The 22506-nt window shown below is 34.8% G+C and overlaps 1 long non-coding RNA gene across 1 annotated transcript; it reads right to left on the bottom strand.

Moving 5' to 3' along the window:
- Positions 1-279: 279 nt before the first annotated feature.
- On the bottom strand, positions 280-2733 carry LOC124886525. Its single transcript, XR_007043854.1, has 2 exons — positions 2139-2733; positions 280-715 (listed from the first exon to the last, which is right to left on the bottom strand). It is a non-coding gene; the product is annotated as an uncharacterized LOC124886525 (long non-coding RNA).
- Between the last annotated feature and the right edge of the window lie 19773 nt (positions 2734-22506).

The following is a 22506-nucleotide window of genomic DNA, read 5'->3' as shown; positions in this document are numbered from 1 at the left end:
GATCCAAAACCGAAAAATCATTTAAGTTTAAGAATTTTGAGTAAGTGATTCCTATTAATACTCTTGGAAGATTATTAAGGCACCAAGAGTACTGCTAACTTGCGGTGGTTTGGACTATTTGAAAATGATTCTTTGACTAACTTTGAAAAAGAAGTTGATTTTTTACAAGAAACTAATTAAGAAAACATCTTTTGGAGGTTTATGCAAAAAAACTTTTTATGACTTAGTAGGAAATTTAACTAAGTCTAAGAAACATCAATAACAGTTAGAACATAAAAGGAAAGGGGAAAAACTTAGGCCATTAGACCCAAATCTATAAACCCGTCCTAAGATAATTTGGGCTTTTGGCCTATAAACAACACCTGTTCTTATCTAAATATTGGGCTTTTGGCCCGTAACCTATCCTAAACTATCTTTTCGAACCCTTTGGCCCAAAATTTGCTTACCTGTATTAATTTACAACTTCGGCTTCGAGGCTCCAAATGAATAAATAGATAACAAAATAAATAAAAATAAGTAAAACAATACTAACAAAAAAAAAGAAGAGACTTTCAAGTCACTCAGTTATTTCAATAATGGATTTTGACCCATCTTTCATTCTTCCAACTCCTTATATCCTATGCCATGTATTGACTTTGGGACCTTCTATTCAAAGTTGATTCGAAAAGACGGGCCTCATTCGCCCATTGAAAATGCAAGGTAGGGGGATTCCATTCTGACTCCGAATGAGATTTTCATGCAACACAAGAAAAATAAAGAACATTAATACATGGCTAACAAAGAAAGAAGGGAAGAAAAAGTAGAGAAAGTTAATACATAATAAAACAAAGAAAGGGAAAATAAAAATTGGTTAACACATGATAAACCAGAGAAAGAAAGAAATATAAAGAGAATTAATAAGGCAGAATAAAATGAGGATACATTCAAATAATGACATGCCTAGCTTTTCTTAAAAGTATTTAACCTGCTAACATGCATGGACAATGAAAATGTGGATGTGAAGGTAAGACGAGTACTCTATGATAGAGATGGTATCCTTTACTAAAAACAATTTATATTATCACCTACTAATCACAGTCTTTCCAAATAACTTTGTATTGAAATTGAGCTCATATAGGTAAACAGTCCACTAATGGCAATAAAAATTCTTAAAGCAGGAATAGAAGCATTTTCAAGAAGAAATCAGAGGAGAAAAAAAAGAGCAGAAGCCATGCACAAACACAAATACTAATTGCTAACAAAGAGTAAATACAACAATAGTCATCAAGATACACCCTCAACTAGACAAGACTAAAACATACCGTCAAAATACTGTAAGCAAAATAAAATGAATATAGCAACCGAACATGGATGATTACTTATTTTGGCATCCTATGCAATATTTTGGATCTTTGCATTACTTTATTTTATGTTACTACATTATTAATAGTGTTTCTGCCATCTTCTCCCTTATTTTTCTTAATAATGTACAGTTGAAAATTAATAGATAGAAATCATGCATGTTTGTGGCTTTAAAGCCAACACATTAAACTTAACTCTATTAACTAATTGTATCTTGTGCAGAGCACAACAAAAGAAAAATTCTAACCTTATAAAAAATCCAGCTTTCAATAGTCTAAAATAAACCTCCATAAAAGCACAAGTTGAGATAAACAATGGAGAATGTTCGACATTATTTAGAAATGAAAAAATAGTCTTGCTCATGTTCTTCTATACGTATGCTCAGTACTAACCACGATTATAAACCACCCTATGACGAAATCAACATCTATTATGAATAGAACACATCAAACATGTAAAAATTTCCAAAGAGTATACAGGATGGTTTCAAAGAAAAGCTAAATCTTCCTAGTACAATGAAGAAAACAAGTTCGAAAGTCCCTAATCATAGCTTGAACAACTTAATCAACAATAGATTAAAAGACTACCAAACTGTTAAGTTGAACAGTGACTCCAATATTTAAAGTAATCATGTTTAGCTCGACATCACAATACACGAAAATATAATGGCTTTCAAAGCCTGCTACGACAAATAATTTCCAACACTTCTATAGCTACTAACAATATGATTACAAGGCTAAGACTAAGAAATTAACTAGAAGAAGAAAATATTGAAACTAAAAGAGACTAAGTATTACCTGTTTTGGAGTAGCAAAACGAAACTAGAGCCTCTAACTGAATATTTACCACCACCGGCAAGCCTCTGCGACTCCGAGAACTTAGAATAGTCGACAACTTCTCACAATTTTTTTTTACTAGAAAAATGAACTTTTTTGCTCAAAAGTTTTTCAACCCTCAAGACTTCAAAAGTTTTTCAACCCTCAAGACTTGGTACATTCATGCTCCACAATGATCCTTCGATAGGAGGAGAGGAGGGTCACACTTTGTGCTCCCACATATATGGGACAAAGGAATAACCGAGTATAGTTTTGGAATTTTCAGCTTGAATAAAGGGATAAAACATGGAATAAATTTGAATCATATGAATTCATACAATCTATGCAGGCCGGTAAGGTGTAGAGATTCTACAATTTTCCTAAAAAATACACCGAGTCTGTTTATTGGTTGGACCCGGATTTGGGTCACGTTGAAATTATTACCGGTTGTACGCAATTTATGTGTATTATTGCAGGTGAATTGCTGCTACTAAATCGATGTTGCAGCTGCTATTGTATGCTGATTTTTGGCTATTGAACATTATTGTCGATTTGTCATTGTTGTTTTGTATGTCGCTATTTTATGGTTGCTGTTGTTTTGAGGATAATATCGTTGAAGTTGTTTAAGGAGAAACAACAAGTGGGATGGGTCCGCTGAGGGGTAATTGGGCTAAAGTTGGGCTGGAGCATATTAGGGGGCTGCTAGATAAGTTATTGGGTGTTGGTATGGTGTTGAATTAGGACTATTAAGTAGGCTGATTGTTAATTAAATGGGTAGAGGATACAAATTTGGTCATTTTCAAAAATAGCCAAATTAGATTAGTAATTTTGTTGAGTTTATTAAAATTTTAACCAAATTAAATATCAGTTGACCAATTACATAGTAATTGTGGTCAATTTGATTGTAATTATGGCCAACTTTAATAAATCAACTAAATTGAATCAAAGTTTGAAACTAATTATCGACCGATTCAATCTCGAGTTTCTTGGTTTAATAAAATCAAACAAATATTTTTTAAATAAATTAATTTTTGAGAACAAATTATATTTGAATCAAGATTTTAATCATTTGAATTAGTTTTCAAGATGAGCCTTGATTAAAATTCGATATTCCATAAAATATATATTTAAATAACAAAATTATATGATTTTGTATAAAATTATATGATTTCGTACACATGAATATAAAAATATGTAATTGTTACTTTAAAATGACAAAATAATTTAGATAAATACTTTGGAAAGACTTTATCTGGATAAAATAAATATTGTAACTTTATATAGAATCAAAGAAATTCAAGAAAAAATTTAGTCGGGGTGGGCAAAAATTAGGTGTCAACAACTGCCCCCTACCTTTTGGGTAGAGTGGATGCAAGTAACCCTAGGCAAAGAGAGTTTGATGTTCCAAATTTTGTCCGACCATAAATTAATTTCTTAAAGAGGTTGGTTTTCGCACGAGTTTCATGGAGTTATAGCCGGATCCTGGTATCGGATTTTCTACATATCTCAGGTTGCATGAGAATTTAGGCCACTTGTAGTTTATAAGCTTGATTTTAAGCATGATTTTTAAATAATTCATAAGCTATATTGGTTTTTAAATTTTGGTGAAACCAAAAAACTGAGGAATAAGCAAATTTAGAGAGAGGTTGGAATGCAGTCGAGTTTTTAACATAGAGCCTAGCCTACATATCCCTAAAACTTAGGGAATCAGACTGCTTGTAGTTCAAATCGATCGGTAGAAAAGATAGCCCTTTATTTTAGACAATCTTTGGCTTAGGATGAGTGACAAGTTGATCGAGTCACAAAAAAAGGCTTGTAACCGCTTAACCATGAATGTGGATCCTTCATATCCATAGGCAAGAACTTACCTGGACATATTTTCCAAAACTCTAAGCATGTTATCACCCGTGTTTGAAAGAAAGAGAAGATTACCCTCGGTATGAGTTTTAAAATATCTCGAAGGTAAAGCTGAAACCAGAATATTCTAGAATACCCATATGACTTCTAATAAGGGTTTGGTTGGATGGTGGTGGCGATCATTCTTTAGCTCACATCCAAAGAGATTGATGTCCCTCTCTAGACTATGTCCTGTTTTACTGCTAAGAAAGAGTTCCACGTTGTGCTGCATCTTTTTTGGAGTCATCTACACATGTGATTTTGATTTGAGATTTTCATCTTCTCAGATGCTCTCGACAATGTCTCAAACAAAAATCTTTAATGTTAAATATAATTAACGAAAGGGGTATATAATCTTTTATCATATCTCTACGTGAGTTTTTTCTTAAAAAGCAAAGTCATCCTCTTATGAACCTATTTGGAAGGAAATAACTTGTAATAATAGACAGAAAAACCCTCTTGGCTACCTTGTTTGAGATTGATGAACTCTAACGCTTTGGCTTCTCTCAGCTCTAAGGGAAAAAATCTGTCTAAGAAGGCAGTAGCAAACTTTTCCCACTCTATGGGCTCTGCATCTATACCCCTGTCTACCTTTCACTACTTAAACCACACATGGGCTACATCTTATAGCTGATAGGTGGATTAGACCAAGAGATTAACTTGAGGTCATGCTCACTCGCATGACATGAATACTAAAAGAAGGGAAAATTTTCCTAAAAACATCTCATAGCCTCTTGTCCATAAGTGTGGTGTGTTACACACCCATGCATAAGACTCTACTATATGCGGATTTCAGACTCCCTAGGACTCTGTTGAACCTTAGGCTCTGATTCTAAGTTTGTAACAACCTGAGACTACCCCCTAGTTTTCACACGGTGCTTGCGACCCCGAAGGACCACAAGCTAACCCATGAATGATAACTGTTGTGAGCACTGAACAATAATACTAAAAAAATGTGGAATAATGGGCTGAAATTCCATAAGGTTCAAAACATCTAAAATACTGAGAAAATATAACATCTGTAAAACTAAATACTGTCTGAAAATCTAGTCTGAAAAGCCTCTAACTAAAATTGTCTGAAAGTGGAGTTAATGGGATAATCCCCCAGCTAAATCCATCTACTAAAATACTGCTAAGCTAAAGTACTAAAATAAAAGCATATACTCGATAGATGAGGACTCACTGCTAAATCTACTACTACTGGATGAATCTAGCTAAGCGCGGTCAGGAACCTGAGCGTCCTAACTTATGATATGAAACATTATAGCACAAGAAACGGGTATGCGGTCAGTACGTTGGAATGTACTAATATGCTATATGAGGTAAGGCTAAATGCATGGGTTTATATGCATGAACAATAGCTAACTGAAAGATATGCAAGAGCTGGATTAGCATACAAGGAGGATCTGTAACTACTGAACATACTGTGCCTACTGTGACTGAGTATACTGGAACTGAATCTAAGAACTAATAACTGAATATACTGATAACCTATGTTACTGTTAGTTGAGTGACTGTATATGATAGTCCTGATTCTGTAGACCTAAACTGAGTTCTATTCTAAAGATTAAGACCAAAATTAAAAATGTGGGAGGTAATCATCTAACCGACATACCCAAAATAAGAGAAGATAACTGAACTGGGGTCCAATCTATAACCCCAATTGGAAGGATGTCAGTGCCGTGCCCCGAGTAAAGACAAGCTGAAGAGTAACCCTGTACTGGTAGGTTCCCTAAACGAGAATGGTTGTACCCTTTACTGGTAGGTAGAGCACCTCATAAGCCCTCAACTGGCAGGTTTGATGTCTCACCTTACGCTGACTACATAGTTCTGGAATGTAAGGACTGCTTCTAAGGATCACACCCTCTGCTGGCAGGTGAGCCCCCATCCTTGGGTTCACTCGGTGCTGAATCCTACTCCCAACTGAAAGACACTGAACTATTATACTAGACTGAACTGGACTGAACTCATTGAGATTACTGAGTTTTCCTAAGTTCTGTAACTGACTGAATTCTACTGAGTTCTGTAATAGACTAAGAGTACTACTGATCGTGACATGACTGATAATATTCTATAACTGACACTGGCTCTAGGTAAACAGCTAAATTATCAGGTATTAAATACCCCCAGGACTCGATAGCATGAAAAGTAAGGAAAATCATAATCTTGAATAACATAACATTGTTCACTTGGTCATAATTTATTCATAGAGATATTCCATCAAACACTTGTAATGCATTAACTTGTACATGAATAGAGAATATATGTTAGCATGCAATAATGGCATTATTTCATTCTCATAGACAATTTATCAAACACATGGGAAGTATGCTTGGTTCATTAATTCATAAACACTTAGGGTTAACATGGCTACAACAATCAACTTGCAAATTTGAAGGGTTCATCATGAATACCATGTAATTCAATATATACTAGAATCAGTTCTTGGAAGTTGTAATCTAAATCATGGATTAAAACTGAAACAACATCATGAACATGAATTCAATCTAATTAAAACATGGAAATCATAAATCGTAAATATTGTATATTGAAAAAAGAATTCTTGGGCTCCATGGAAGGTAAGGATCCATAGATGAACATCTAACAAACCTTAGTTTGATGAGTTCTTGGTAAAATTCTTGGGATTGACCTTGATTCTTAAGAGCTAGGATTTGTTTTCTTGAGAGAGAACTACCTTGTGATTTTGGGGAAAAGTGAATAATGAAGGGTTTTTTTACACGTTTTTAGAGCTTAATCCCACATCTGGGTAGAATAAAATCATGGAAAAAGACTGTTTTAACCCTGAGCACAACTTTAATTTTTTGTAGATTTTTTTTTGACTTGGACCCCTGGCACGACGCGCCACTATTGTACCAAGCCACTAGAAAATGACAACTGGAAAATATCATGGTGGCGCGACATGGTGGTATCATGTTGCCACTTTGGTTGTGAACTAGAAAATGAAAATTGCTATTTTGAATTGGACCTATGGCACGATGCGCCAATATTGCAGACCAACACTGGAAAATGAAAATTGCTATTTTGACACACTCCGCAATGCGCTACTTGCCTGAATGACGGTGTTCAATGACTGAAACATAAAATCGTCATAACTTCTTACCCGATTATCGAATTTAGGCAAATTTTATATCATTGGAAAGCTAATTGAATTTCCTACGTAATGGCAGGCTTAAATTTTAAAATTACTGAGTATTCTAAAAGTTTTATTTAGGATAACCCATGTACTAATGGTTAATCTAGGCTAGGGAAATACGGGGTATTACACGGATCATACATGGGCTAAATTTAATTTAAATCACCAAGAAAACATGAAATTCAATCTTTCTTGAACAAACAAAATACCATAATTATAGAAAGATTATTTTGTAATCGAAATAGAGTTTTTGGGCTCCATGGGTGAAAGAGACCCATGAATGATTGCCCCACATACCTTAAGCTTTTAACTTGAGAGGAAAACACAATACTTTTTTCCTTCTTGAAGGTTCTTGAACTTAAGAAACTTGAATTATTGATCCCTTGCGGAAAAGGAATTGAATTTGTTCTTGGGGAAAGGGGAGGGTTTCTTGAGAGGAAAATTGGGGAAGAATGGAAAAATTATACTCTAACTGATGCCCAAGTCATGTTATGGAGGAATGGGTTGAGGGGGGAAAATTGGTTGCAACTACATCACCGCGATGAGTTCTTATTGCGGTAGCTTACTGGTTCTGACGAAAATGATCTTAATGATTTTGTGGGTCTTGAGCTGAAAAATTTGTATCATTGGAAAGACAATTCAACTATATATGATTAGATCAACTTTGTGCTAAGTGATTCCTTTTAACATTTTTCACCTCATAAGCATTTCACCCACTAGGATAAAGATCATGACACTTGTATTAAATTATAAATCAAGAACTGGACATAACACCTTCCCCACAATTCGGTCAGCATGTGCTCAAGACTACTGCCGCGTCGCAGGCCAATCGCGGCGAACCACTAGTTTCGTGACCCCAACATGCCCCAAATATTGTCCAAAAAATCAAAAACTCCTTCGAGACACCTTTCTTATATCCTTGAACATGAATTAACTCAAAAACTAACATCTCTGGGTTAGGAAGACCAAAATGAAAATCCTCAAAGTTTAGGGGTCTTGAAAATGGCTAAGTCCCTAACACTTAGTGAAAATTTCAGCCTTAATCCCATTAAGCATGCAACTAAATGATGAATCAAGCTAATATTAGTACGAGGTATTACAATATCTCCTCCTTGGGAACATTCTTCATAGAATGAGATTAGTTAGACTAAGAGTACTGTACTAAGGTAACTGAGATCATATATTGAACATGGATAACTTGGAACATGAGTGCATAACTGAGTCTGAGCATGCTACATGAACTGAACTGATTTCATGAATAAATGCAATGATGTGAGAATAGTTATAAAGTTGAGATAGAAACAAGAAATTCAACTTATAAGTAACCATTACTTCAGAGTGGATCTAGTTTTATGAAGAAAAGTTGAGAGGATTAGGACATGAAAACTCAGGGTATTATAATATCTACTACTTGGGATCATTCGTCACCCGAATGATACTGACTTGGCTAAAATACTAACGAAAGACTAAGATACGAACTGAGTCATAACTGAATATCTGCAATCTAAAACTGATGCATGACGTATGAACTGAGCTGAATTTGTTATTTGCATGGATGTGAATATTTTACCTCATGAAGTTGCCATATTCAAGAAACTCCGGATAGTAAGACTATATGGAAAAATGGTAAATCATAGGAACTTGTCTATCTGACTACTAAACTGAATTGCTGGTTATACGAACTGAATTATACTAAAATCTTACACTCAACTAGAGTATTTCTTCAACACTCTTTCTAAGAAGTTCTAATAACATTAGGGAACAAAGAATCTTGGGCATGATCTGAGAAGGATATCTGAGTAAGGAATCTTAATATGGCTATCACTCTATAACATGGAACATAGACCTATAAAACATAAGCAGGGATAGAATCACTAGTCCTTAGTCAATGCAAATGCTAACTTTTAAGCTTAGCCACATTTCTCAAGCACTCCCTTAACTATGCTTTTCCTCTCAAATACTAGGCTCATTTGATTCCACTTATAATTCTTACATGGGCATTGATAAATCCATTACGTAAGTGTAAACTGAACTAAATTTTCTCACCATGATCAAGCCTAACTCAAAATAACAAGGTACAACACATCACACCATAACACTAGTCAGAACCATGAATTCAATACCCCATGCATTTTCACAACTTTCATCTCATGAATAAGTCTTAGTACCACTTCAATAACTATATTCAACCTCTTACTAGGACTTCACTAACACACAATGCATTTACCCACTAATAAACCAAAATGACATTTACGCCTATCTTCATAACCATACATGAACTTTTAAACAAACACTTGTAAAAGCTTGAATTCATTAAAGAGATCAAAACTAAGGACACATATGACATAATTAAAAATTTCACTAGTCATTAAGAGTGGAACATGAGTTATGGGAACTGAGCATACTATAAAGCATGAGTACATGGTCATGAGCTGCATGACTTGAGTTTGGAGTTCATAAATTCCTAAAACATGATTCGTACTGTTAAGTGAACTGGAACTCCTCATACTAGGAACTGGAAGCATACATGATTCCATGGAAAATGCATGAATATGAGTTATAATCATAGATTTAACATGTAAGGCATGCGTATATATCATTAGGACCGAATTACCAAAATTGGCACTAAGATAAGAATGGGTTGGGCATTTTCCTCCCCTGCTGATGTTCTACAACATATTGGCATCATAACTAAATTCTGAGAGCCTGACTTGGTTACTTGTTATATTATCTCCCCCTTAGTATTAAGCCATCATTGTAAGCTATGAACCCCTTTAAAATCTCTAAACTAAACTAAATCACTTTACTCTAGGGTCCGAGATATAACAATACCCATAAATAATAAACTCAACCTGAAAGACTACACCTGAAAGTTTAAAATCCCCTGCTAGTATTTCCTTCTAGGATACAACTCTTATCTTTCACTAGCTGCAATAGTAATCATATAATAACTCATACACTGACTAACTTAGAATCTTCATAAGTATCACCACAACCTAAGTTCACACCATCTAGAATATTAATTCTTCTTTCTATTAGCTCTACCATCCACAATTCAAACTTAGATTCTAAAACTTATCATGGATATCCCCAAACCTTTAATGAACCATACTAAATTCCTTTATAGACTACTAATATCACATCTCTAAACTTATATTTTTCCCTAAACCATGAGAATTATCATTACATAAACATACTTGACATCATTAACCTATAACCCATAAGTTAGTTGATAAGAACATCCATATACCACATAGCCTCATTCATATTTAAAAACTCAAGGGTAGTATCTAAGCACACACATTGCTAAAACTTAGAAATAATACAATCCCATATCACCTTGGGCACACCTCTAGATCATACATACTTTATCATAATTAATTTTGAATCAACAACTTGAATTCCTGCTACACTATTTCAAGCCTAATAATTCACCTTTCATACAACTAGCCCTATGGATACATAATATACTAAATCCAGATAAACACTATCCCTACTTTACTGCAGCTAAAATTCTAGGCTCATGCTTCTAACTCTAGATTATATGTTGTCATAGGATTCTGAGAATGGATCTGAGGGAATATATCACTTTAGCTTAGTGCATGATTTTTATGAATATGAATGAAATCTTTCACACTTTGGAACTTAAAAGCACTGATGGGATACTTTTGACCCTGCGTGTAGTCCCATAACTATCTGTTGGGATTGTGTAAGAAAACTCTACCAGTAAGGATTTAACATGGCTATTTCTATTGCCACAAGAATAAGGAAGAGTTTGAATGAATGAAATAATGTAAGAATCTATTCCTTAGAGAACACTTCAACTGTACGATCTGAGACATGTAAGAAGGGAAACTTTTTATAAATGCCTTGTAGCCTTTCAAAGAGAAGTATAAACATCTCCATATTATTTCATATGACTATTAGACAGGACTTCATAAACACCCCAGGACGCTTGAAATCTGGGCTCTGATACCAAATTTGTCACGACGTAAGACTACTCCCTTGTCGTAACGCGATGCTTGAGACCACAAGTGATCCCAAGCTAACCCATGAATTGGAATGGTACTTGATCAACTAATTTAGAAGATATTACAAAACTTAATTTGATGAGTGGAAGCATAATCATGATAAGTCTAAAAAAAGCTAATGCTAATATAGTTTACATCATGATAAAAATAAAGACAGAAACTCAAATTACATGACTAACTTTGATTGACATCTATAAAGCCTCTATTATACTGGTTATAGATAGCTGGGATATGCCTCCAACTCCCACTAGTAAATACCTATGTAAAATAAAAAATAAAGTACATGATCCATAACTATCTGGAGTTCTTGAAATAGAAGAACTCATCTGCTATTGGCTGAAAGCTGCAAACTGTCTGACCCAGGTATGAGAGCTACATATGGTACCTACATTATGAAGGATATAGCCACAAATGCATATGTGTGGTCAGTACATTAGAATGTATTGAGTATATGGAGACATGCACTAAATTATTGAAATATTTCAAATATGCTATAAAACTGAGGATATAAGTTATTTTTTGAAATGTACATTTAAAACATGACCATACGTGAAAACTATAAATCATAGAAAATTTATAGATCATAAGATGAAAACAATTCTATAAGCTAGGGGTGGTTGAAACATAAATATTGTAAGCAATTCTCTTGAAAGGCTGAATATTCTGTAAATACTGAGGATGGCATATGAATACTGGGTCTAAAACTATATGGTGGAAACTGACTTAATCAAGGATCTGAATATACAAATATACTGAGAATGAATGAATAAACATACAAAACTAGCATAACATGTATTGAGAAGATCTAATTAACTGAATGACTGATGTTTGAGTGACAGAACAACTGGAATTTTAGTAAGGGATAACTAACATCGATATTCTGAGTAGAGGATATATGAATACTGATCATGTAAAAATGAATTGTACTTAGTCTGAATGATTGGGTTGAAATTGTAAGGTACTATGTAGATGAGATAAGGACTAACTGAACAACAAGAGATAACTGAACATGAATGCATGAAAACTATAACATTTGTGAATGGAAGACTAAGTATATACATATTTTTGAAGTAATTTGTAAACTCGAAGACTGAAATATGATTACTGAATAACTGAGAATCTATATAGTTGGTCAAGCAAACCTAATCTAAAAATACACTGAATACTATACTGCGACTGTGAGAGGAATCATATAACCGACATGCCCTAATCTGAGATAATTGGGGTCCAACCTGTAACCCCAGTTGGAAGGGTGTCAGTACCATTCTACGGATTCTACTACTAGCTGTGTGGATCTACTAAACTGGTGTCCGGAAGGACTAGTGAGACACCCTTATCTGACAGGTGCTCTAATGAGATATGTGTAACCCTTAACGAGCAGGTAGACACCTTGCCAACTCTCACCTGGTAGGTAAACATCTCTAACCTATGTTGGCTATGTAGTTTTGTAACTTGGGAAATTGCTACTAAGGGTCACACCCTCTACTGGCAGGTGAGCCCCTATTTTTGGGTTCGCTCGGTGCTAAATGCTACTCTTATCTGAATGGCACTAGAACTAAAATTGGACTGAGTTTAATTAAACATGATTTCATGACTGATAATTCTCATTATGATCGTAATAACTGAATAAATAGGAATAATCATGGTTTAACTGAATCATACTTGAAAATCTGAAAATCATGTAAAACACATAGGTATCGGGTGTTCATAACCCACCAGCACTAAATGATTATAAAACATGAAATTTAAACTTAAGACTGTAGTATTGAATCATACCAAGACATTGTCAATTCACCAAACTTGTAGAAATCATGGACTTGTACATGGGGATATTCTAAACATAAGAATTTAACATGAAATTTACTTGAATAAGACATGGGAACTAAAATTCATAGCGTGAGGTAATCAAATATTGCATGAGATCTTACATGGGATGAGTTTAGATTAAATCTCCATAAAAACATGAAATTCAATCTTTCTTAAACATACAAACATAATGATTGAAAGTTCATTCTTTAATCGAAAAAGGGGTTTTGGGTTCCATGGGTGAAAGGGACCTATGAATGATTACCTCACATACCTTAAGCTTTGAACTTGAGAGGAAAACACAATTCTTGATGCTTTCTTGAAGGTTCATGAATTTGGGAAACTTGGATTCTTGATTCATTGGGGAAAAAGGAATTAAATTTGTTCATGGGGAACGGGGAGGGTTTTCTTTAGAGAAAAATTGGAGAAGAAGGGAAAAATTATGTCCTAACTGATGCCCAAGTCATTTTATGGCCGAATGGGTTGAGGGGGGTAAAAGACACATGTTTCCCTAAATTACACAAAGCAAAAAAACTCGATGCAACTACGTCACCATGACACGGTATTATCACTGTAGCTTATTAGTTCTAATGAAAATAATCATAACTTTCCACTCGGGTATCGGATAAAGGCAAAATTGGTATCAATAGAAAGCTAATTCAATTATATACAATTTGTAATTATGAGATCAAAAATTCCATATATGTAAAAAGTTATACATGTTCAAAGTTGACCCTTGTAGAATTGAATACCAAAACTTTGCCAAATCAAAAGCTCTTAGCTCAACTTTGTTCTAAGTGATTCCTATGAAAAATTTTCACCTCATAATCACTTCACACACTAGGATAAATATCATTACACATGTATTCAATTATAAATTAAGAACTAGACACAACACTTTCATCACGATGAGCTCAGCATACGATTGGGACTAATGTCGCATCGCGGGCCTAATGCGGTGAATCACTAGTTTTGTGACCCAAACATGCCCCAAACCTTGTATGAAAAATCCAAAACTCCTCTAAGACACACTTCTTACATCCTTGAACATGAAGTAACTCAAAAACTAACGTCTCAGGGTCAGGAAGATAAAAATGAAAATCCTCGAAGTTTAGGTGTCTTGAAAATTGTTAAGTCCCCAACACTTCATAAAAATTTAAAGTCTTAAGCCCCTTAATCTTGCAACTATGAGATAAACATGCATGAATTGGAATATGAGTGCATAACTGAGTCTGAGCATGATACATGAACTGAACTAATTTAGTGAATACATGCAATGACATAAGAATGGTTATAAGGTTGAGATAGAAATGAGAGAGTCAACTTATGAGTAACTATTACCTTAGGGTGGATTTGGTTTCGAGAATAAAAGTTTAGAGATTTAGTACATGAAAACTCGAGGTATTATAATATCTCCCCCTTGGGATCATTCGTTCTCTGAATGATACTCACTTGCTGAAATACTAAGGAAAGACTGAGATAATACACAGGATACTTACGAACTGAGTCATAATTGAATAACTCGAATATAAAACTGATGCATGACGCATGAACTGAGATGAATTCATTATTTGCATGGATATGAATATTTTACCTTATGAAATGTCCATATTTATGAAGCTCCGGATAGTAAGACTATATGGAAAAAATGGAAAATCACAGGAACCCTTATATCTGACTGGTAAACTCAATTGTTGGTTATACGGAATGAATTGTACTGAAATCTTACACTTAATTGGAGTATTTCTTCAACACTGTTTCTAAGAAGTTCTAATAATATTATGGAGCAATGGATCTTGGGCATTATCTAATTAGGATATTAGAGTAAGGAATCTTAATATGGCTATCACTCTGCAATATACACTATAGGACAATAAAGGGTAAGCTAAGATAGAATCACTAGGCCTTAGTCAATACAACTCCTATCATTTAATCATAGCTACACTTGTCAAGCACTTTCTCAACTATGTTTTTTGTCTCAAATACTAGGCTTATTTGATTCCATTTATAATTCTGACATGAACATTGATAAATCCATTACTTATGTCTGAACTAAACTAACTTTTCTCACCATGATCAAGCCTAACTCGAAATCACAAGGTATAACACCTCACACCATAACACTAGTCTAAACCTTGAATACAATACCCCATGCATTTTCACAACTTTCATCTTATCAATAATTCTTAATACCCTTCAATAACTACATTCAACCTCTTACTAGGAATTCACTAACACGCAATGCATTAAACTACTTATACACCAACATAAAATTCAAGCCTTTATTTATAATCATATCTGAACTTCTAAATAAATGCCCATAAAAGCATGAATTCATTAAAGAGATCAAAACTGAGGACACACATGACATAATATGAATTTCACTAGTCATTAAGAGTGCACCATGAGTTATGGGAACTGAGAATACTATAAAGTATCAGTAAATTAGTCATGAATTGCATGACCTGAGTTTAGATTTCACAAACTATTGGAACATAATTCGAACTGCTAAGTGAACTAGAACTCTTCAAACTAGGAACTGGAAGAATACATAATACCATGGAAAGTGCATGAATATGAGTTATGATCATGGAGCTGATATGTAGGGCATGCGTATATATCGTGAGGACTAAATTACAAAATTTTGCAATGAGATAAGAATGGGTCAGGCATCTTCCTCCCCTGTTGACGTTCTACAACATACTGATATCACTACTAAAATCTGAGAGCCTGACTTGGTTACTTGTTCTATCATCTCCCACTTAGTTTTGAGCCATCGTTCTAAGTACATGGACCACTTTAAAATCTTTAAATTGAATTGCAATCACTTTACTCTAGAGTCCGAGATATAACAATACATATAAATAATAAAGTCAACCTAAAAGACTGCTCATAAAAGTGTAAAACCCACTGCTATTATTCCATCTGGGATATAACTCTTTTCTTTATATAGACTCAATAGTCATCATATAATAAATCAACCACTAATTAACTTAAAATATTTGTAAGTATCACCATACCTAGAGTTCACACCATCTAGAATTTCAATTCTTCTTTCTGATATCTCAACCATCCATAATTCAAACTTATATTCTAACACTTATCATGGATATCCCTAATCCTCACACTGACTTTATTCATAGACAACTAATATCACATCTCTAAACTTATATTTTTCCCTAAACCATGAGAATTATCATTACACCAACATACCCAACATCATCAACCTATAACCCTTAAGTTAGCTGATAAGAACATCATATACTACATAGCCTCATTCACACTTAACAACTCAAAGGAACTATCTAAGCATACACCCACTATTAAAACTTAGAAATAATGTAATCCAACATCCCCTTGGGCACACCTCTAGATCATAAAAATATTATTATACTTAATTTTTAATCAACACTTAAATTCTTGCATACACTGTTTCAAGCCTACTAATTCACTTGACATACAACTAGCCCCATGGATATATAATCTACTAAATCTAGATAAACACTATCCCCACTTTGCTGTTACTAAACTTCTGGGTTCATGCTTTGAGCTCTAGATCATATGCTTTCGTAGGATTCTGAGGGCACATATGACTTTAGCTTAGTACATAATTTTCATGTACATGAATAATATCTTTCAAACTTTGGAACTTAAAAGAACTGGTGGGATACTTTTGAGCCTATGTGTAGTCCTATAACTATTTGTGGGGACTGTCTAAGAAAACTCTATCTATAAGGATTTAAGCTGGCTATTTCTATTGTCTCAAGAATAAGGTAAAGTTTAAACGAATGGATTAACGTAAGAAACTGCATAAGTTCCTTATAGAACACTTCTACTGTACGATCTAAGACATGAAAGAAGGGAAACTTTTCTTAAATTCCCTGTAGCCTCTCGAATAAAAGTACAAACATCTCTGTACCATTCTGCAAGACTCTACTAGACACGACTTAATAGACACCCTAGGACTCTTGAACTCTCTGATCTGATACCTAGTTTTTTAATGACCCTAGACTAACCCTAGTTATAATACAGTGCTTGGAACCACAAGTGATCCCATGATAACTCGTGAATTGGAAAGATAATTGAGTAACTAATTTAGAATATATTACAAAATTTAATTTGCTGACTCACTTTGACTGACATTTATGAAGCCTATACTATACTGATTATAGATAGATGGGACATGCCTCTAACTATCACTAATCAATACATATAGAAAATAAAAAATAAAGTACATGATCTAAAATTGTCTGGAGTTCTCAAAATAGGAGAAATCATTATCTACTGGCTAAAAGATACAAACTATCTGGCCTTGGTGTGAGAGCTACATATGGTACCTAGATTATGAAGGATGTAGCCACAAACTCATACACGAGGTCAGTACATTGGAATGTACTAAGTATATGGATATATGCACTAAATCATGGAAATATTTCAAATATGCAGTAAAATCAAGGATATAAGTTATTTGCTGAAATATATATTTGAAACATGACTATATGTGAAAATTATAAATTATAGAAAATTTATAGATTATAAACTGAAAAAATTCTGTAAGCTAGGGGCCGGTAGAAACATAAATGTTGTAAGTAATTCTCTTATAAGGTTGAATATGCAGTAAAAATTGTACTGAGGATGACTTATGAATACTGGGTCTGAAACCATGTGGTGGAAACTAACTTAACTCAAGGATATGAATATACAAATATGCTGAGCATGAATGAATAAACATACAAAACCAACATAACATGTACTAAGTAGATCTGATTAACTGAATCACTAATGTTTGTGAGACCGAACAACTAAAATTTTAGTAAAGGATAATTAACATCGATATGCTGAGTAACGAATATATGAATACTAATCATGTAAAATTGAATGTACTTAGTCTGAATAACTGGACCAAAACTGTAGGGTACCGTTCATATGAGATAAGGATTAATTAAACGATATGAGATAACTAAACATGAATGTATAAAAATTGTAAAAATTGTGAATGTAAGACCAAGCATATACATATTTCTAGAATAATCTGTAAACTGAATGACTATAATTTGATAACTAAATAACTGAGAATTTGTACACTTGGTCAAGCAAACCTAAACTAAAAATACACTAAATCTTGTATTGATATTGTGGAAGATATCATGTAACCTATATGCCCCTATCTAAGCTAATTGGGGTCCAACCTATAATCCCAATTGGAAGGGTGTCAGTACCATACCACGGATACTAACACTGGCTGTGTGGATCCACTAAATTAGTGTCCCAAAGGTCTAGTGAGTGACCTTAAACTAATACATTCTCTAATAAGATATGTGTTACCCTCAACTGGCAGGTAGACTCCTTGTCAACCCTCAACTGGCAGGAAAACATCTCTAACCTATGCTGGCTATGTAGTTCTGTAACTCAAGGATTGCTAATAAGGGTCACACTCTCTACAGGAAGGTGAGCACCCATTCCTGGGTTCACTCGATCATAATGCTCAACTCACTCCCATAATTAAAGGGTGAGGTGGTCTTTATCAAGTAATTCAATTTGAATTAGGGTCGAACCTCAAGGAGTGAATGCTATAGACTTTGAACCAATGGGTATTCCAATTACTATAAGGTTATCCTAAATGCTAAAGATAAGGACATGTATAATTAAATGGGTGGATTTTTTTGGAAACTCTTGCTCTACAACCTTTAACAAGTAGTTTATAATCGGTATCTTCGATTTAATTTCAAGGTTTGGAGAGATCTTGGGATTATGCGTGCTTAGAGGTAAAACATGTGGGATAATGTTTGTTTATTATGGAATTTAGTTGTTAATTAATGGATTGGCTTGGTATAAGAACATTGGGGACAATCTTTCAATAAAACACCAATGATTTCAGACATTGGCTCTTTCAAGCACCTAACAAGTGTGGAATTTATATAACCACCCAAAATCTCAACCAAGCATCCCTATTTCTAGGATGATGCTCTTGATATGATTCACACTCTCTAAACACTTATTTCTATGATTGCAAAGGGTAGTAAACTATACTCTTAGTTGTTCACCATTGCTCCGTCCCTGATAACCCTCTTTCAAGGATGTTATTGGTTACCTAATACTCATCTAAATCCATCTATCGAGGATGACAAAGGGTTTCTAGAGCTTGGAGCTTTCACTCATCAAATCCATTTGGAAATTTAGAGTTTTCACCTCTCAAATTCTAACACATAAGCTCAAGCAATGGTGAAATACCTACTCAATAACTTAAATCCATGCAAACACAATAATACGTACACACAATTACATTCTAGTTCGATATAATCCCAAGACTAAATTACTTAGCTTCTCATGAAGAAAGTTAAGAGAAATATACCATATAGGTCATCCAAAGCATTAATTCTTCACTAAGAAATTGAGAAATTGATCCTCCAAAAATAATTACACACTTGCCTAATTGGGGTTTCAAGCTTAGAGTTCAAAAACTATGTTCTCAAGTAAGTGGTGACCTAAAGAGAAAAGTTTTTTTTTCTTATATAGGGCCTTGGATCCGTCTAGGGGAAATTACAAAAATACCTAGGGCCACACTTCAACATAACCGCGATCGTATTAGCTTGTACGCGATAGCGACCACTGTAACCACGATTTTTTTCCACGATCGCTTTTTGATGATCAACTTTTTTGCCAGTGACAACAATACCTAAGGGTCAGCTGCTGCAGGTCCTCTAATGTACTCTTTTGCTTTCTTTGTATCATTTTAACATAAGTATACAAGAGATGTAGATAATTGCACTCACACACATGGCATGCAAATGTTGTCAAGGGGGTTCAATTGTTCTACACGCTCGAGATAAATATGGGGTACTCCCTATTTTTTTGTAGTAAAATTTCGAAGTCATAGAAAGAGGGAGAATATTGTCATAAAGTTGCTCACATCCATGCCTTTGAAATTTTATAAAATTTTTGAGACGGAGGGGGTTGTTTGGTTATGTATCCGAACCACGCATGTTTTGCTAATCATGGATACAAACCAAGCTATAGTCTCACATTGCAATTATAGTGTGGGCAAAATTAAATTACCATATGGTTACTAAGACTTCACCAATAGGTGTAAATGCGAATCCAGATCATCGATGCCACAGGTACTCAGACTTCCCTTGTATCTATGGTTAGAAACCCATTCACAACTCGTTCATTAAAGTGGAAATAAAATAATAACTCAAGGACAAAGTACTTAGTTCACGTACATGTATTCACCATCACAGTGTCTGAATATTACAACTCGAATATAATTAAGAATTATCTAAAAGAGCAGAAAAGTGTACAGATATATTAGCAATACAAGCCCAATTCAAATGAACAGGGAAACAATGAATCAGGAAACAACCCCAAATAAATAGGTGGCAGTGTCCCTCTTGCCCAAACAATCAAGGATAGTAAAAAGATAATGTTTCTCCCTGAAACCCCATCAAGGACTACTATCATTCCCCATTTCGACACCTTCATCATTCTTCCTCGAGATTGTGCAATTTCTATATATAAAAACTTGATAAAGGGCATGAGGAAATTTGGGGAAAGGTTAGTGCATCAATTTTTCTGTGGGGTCCATGATCACAGGTGGCTAATCGCAATCCTGAAAAGGCGGGATACCACGATTACACTTGGGGGACCACGATCGCGGTAACTGAGGATAGTTTTGTTCCCTTATTTTTCCCCTGCCTAGATTTCTGTGCTCATCCTTAGCACTTTATAGTGTCACCAAATGCATAATTTATTCACATGGAAACTACGAAAAAAGATAAAAAGGATACTATCTATCTACGTGAAAATTGTGGGTTTCCTTCCACATAACGCCTTAGTTATAGTCGTGGCACGACATTGATTTTCATTAATTTTGTCATGGGGGTCCGTAAATACCCACTTATCAAACTCTCCTTCATCAATTAACCTTTTGATAAGTCTTTCCACCTTTTTCTTCCCTTTGTCGTCTAAACCTTGGGGTAACTTCTCTTTTGACTTAGTGCCGAGCATTTTTGTTCCTAATCTTTCTTGCAAGAACTTTACCTTAGCTTTTTCACCTCTTGCCTAATTTACCAAATCTTGATTATCTCTTTTAGGGTTGGAAACTGTGTTACTAATGGAGATCCCCTTGGGTGTAGTATTTAGCCGTGTGAATATTTGTCCACTTTGGGTCTCTAGCTTTTTGATAGAGGTTAAATGAGAGACCACAGTCTGAGAGAGTGAAAGGAAGTCCTATTTTAATTCACAAACTATTTTGTCTGTTTCTTCAACTCGATTTAAAATTCTTGTAAGGATATCCTCCGTTCCACGCCTATCGGTGTCAATGGATCTTGAATCCTTGCTAGAAGCCTGATAGTGGTGGGGTGCAAAATAGAAATATTCATGCTCCTGTTTTATCCAAACTCGACTACCAACCTGATTCATCCAATCTTAATACCCACCTTCCCTATGATAGCTTGGGTGGGAACCCTCCGAGGGGTTTGCTAAATACAAAATTTCTTCTTCATCATTACCATGGGCTTATGGTGGAGCACCCATGACATACTTAGTTAGGAGCTCAAGTTAAGTCAAGATCTTTGCCAAGATTTTCTTTTGCTCGTCGCCCCGCTTTTGGTTTTCCTTGCTAACCATGGGCTTGGGTGAAGAGCTATTGGAGATATTGTAATCTCAGGTATGCCATTCTCGATTTTGATTAGTTACCTCTCTCAACATTTTTGTAGTTGCATTGAAATGAAAGTTAAAGAAAGACCCTTTCACCAATATTATTTACCACTATTTGGTTTGAAGAATCAAGGTCACAATAGAATATTTGGAGAAGTGTCTTCCCCGGAATATCATTGTTTGGGCATTGGGCTAACTTCTGATAAAATCCCTCCCACACTTCGTGAAGTGGTTCCCCGCTCCTTTGTCTAAAATTCATAATTTCATCTCTATGTTGATAGAAATTTGAGGGATGGGAGTATTGGCCTAAGAAAATCTTTGTGAGTTCACTCCATGAAGTGATTAAAGTCGTAGGGAGTGAGCGAAACACCAACAATGCTTCACCCGTTAGTGAGAACGAGAATAGACGAAGCTGAAAGGCCTCTTGAGTGGTACGTGGAATGTTAAATGGTGTGCACACCTCTAGAAAGTTCCTTAAGTGAACATATGGGTCTTCATGTGCTCGACCCCCGTATAGCACTTCTCTTTGCAACACATAAAGCATGGTACTAGTCATATGGAATGTCCTACCCCCATGAAGAGGTGGGATTCGGTTTCCTTCGCATGACCCCTATCATTTAAGTTGTTCTCTGACCAAGTAACATCGGATGGTTTCACATGATTAGTGCCTTCACTCATGGCTCTATTTATGCCAAAATTACCTTCAAAAGATTCAAAAACAATAAGGAAAATAAAGTGTGACACTCCGAATGCTCCCAAGTAAGAAAAACACCACATAAGAGAAATATACACTTCACTGCCCAGA

Source organism: Capsicum annuum, chromosome 8 (assembly GCF_002878395.1).
Source record: "Capsicum annuum cultivar UCD-10X-F1 chromosome 8, UCD10Xv1.1, whole genome shotgun sequence".
Taxonomy (NCBI): Eukaryota; Viridiplantae; Streptophyta; class Magnoliopsida; order Solanales; family Solanaceae; genus Capsicum; species Capsicum annuum.
Note: the sequence above shows the minus strand (reverse complement) of the source record. Positions and strands in the feature narration are given on the sequence as shown.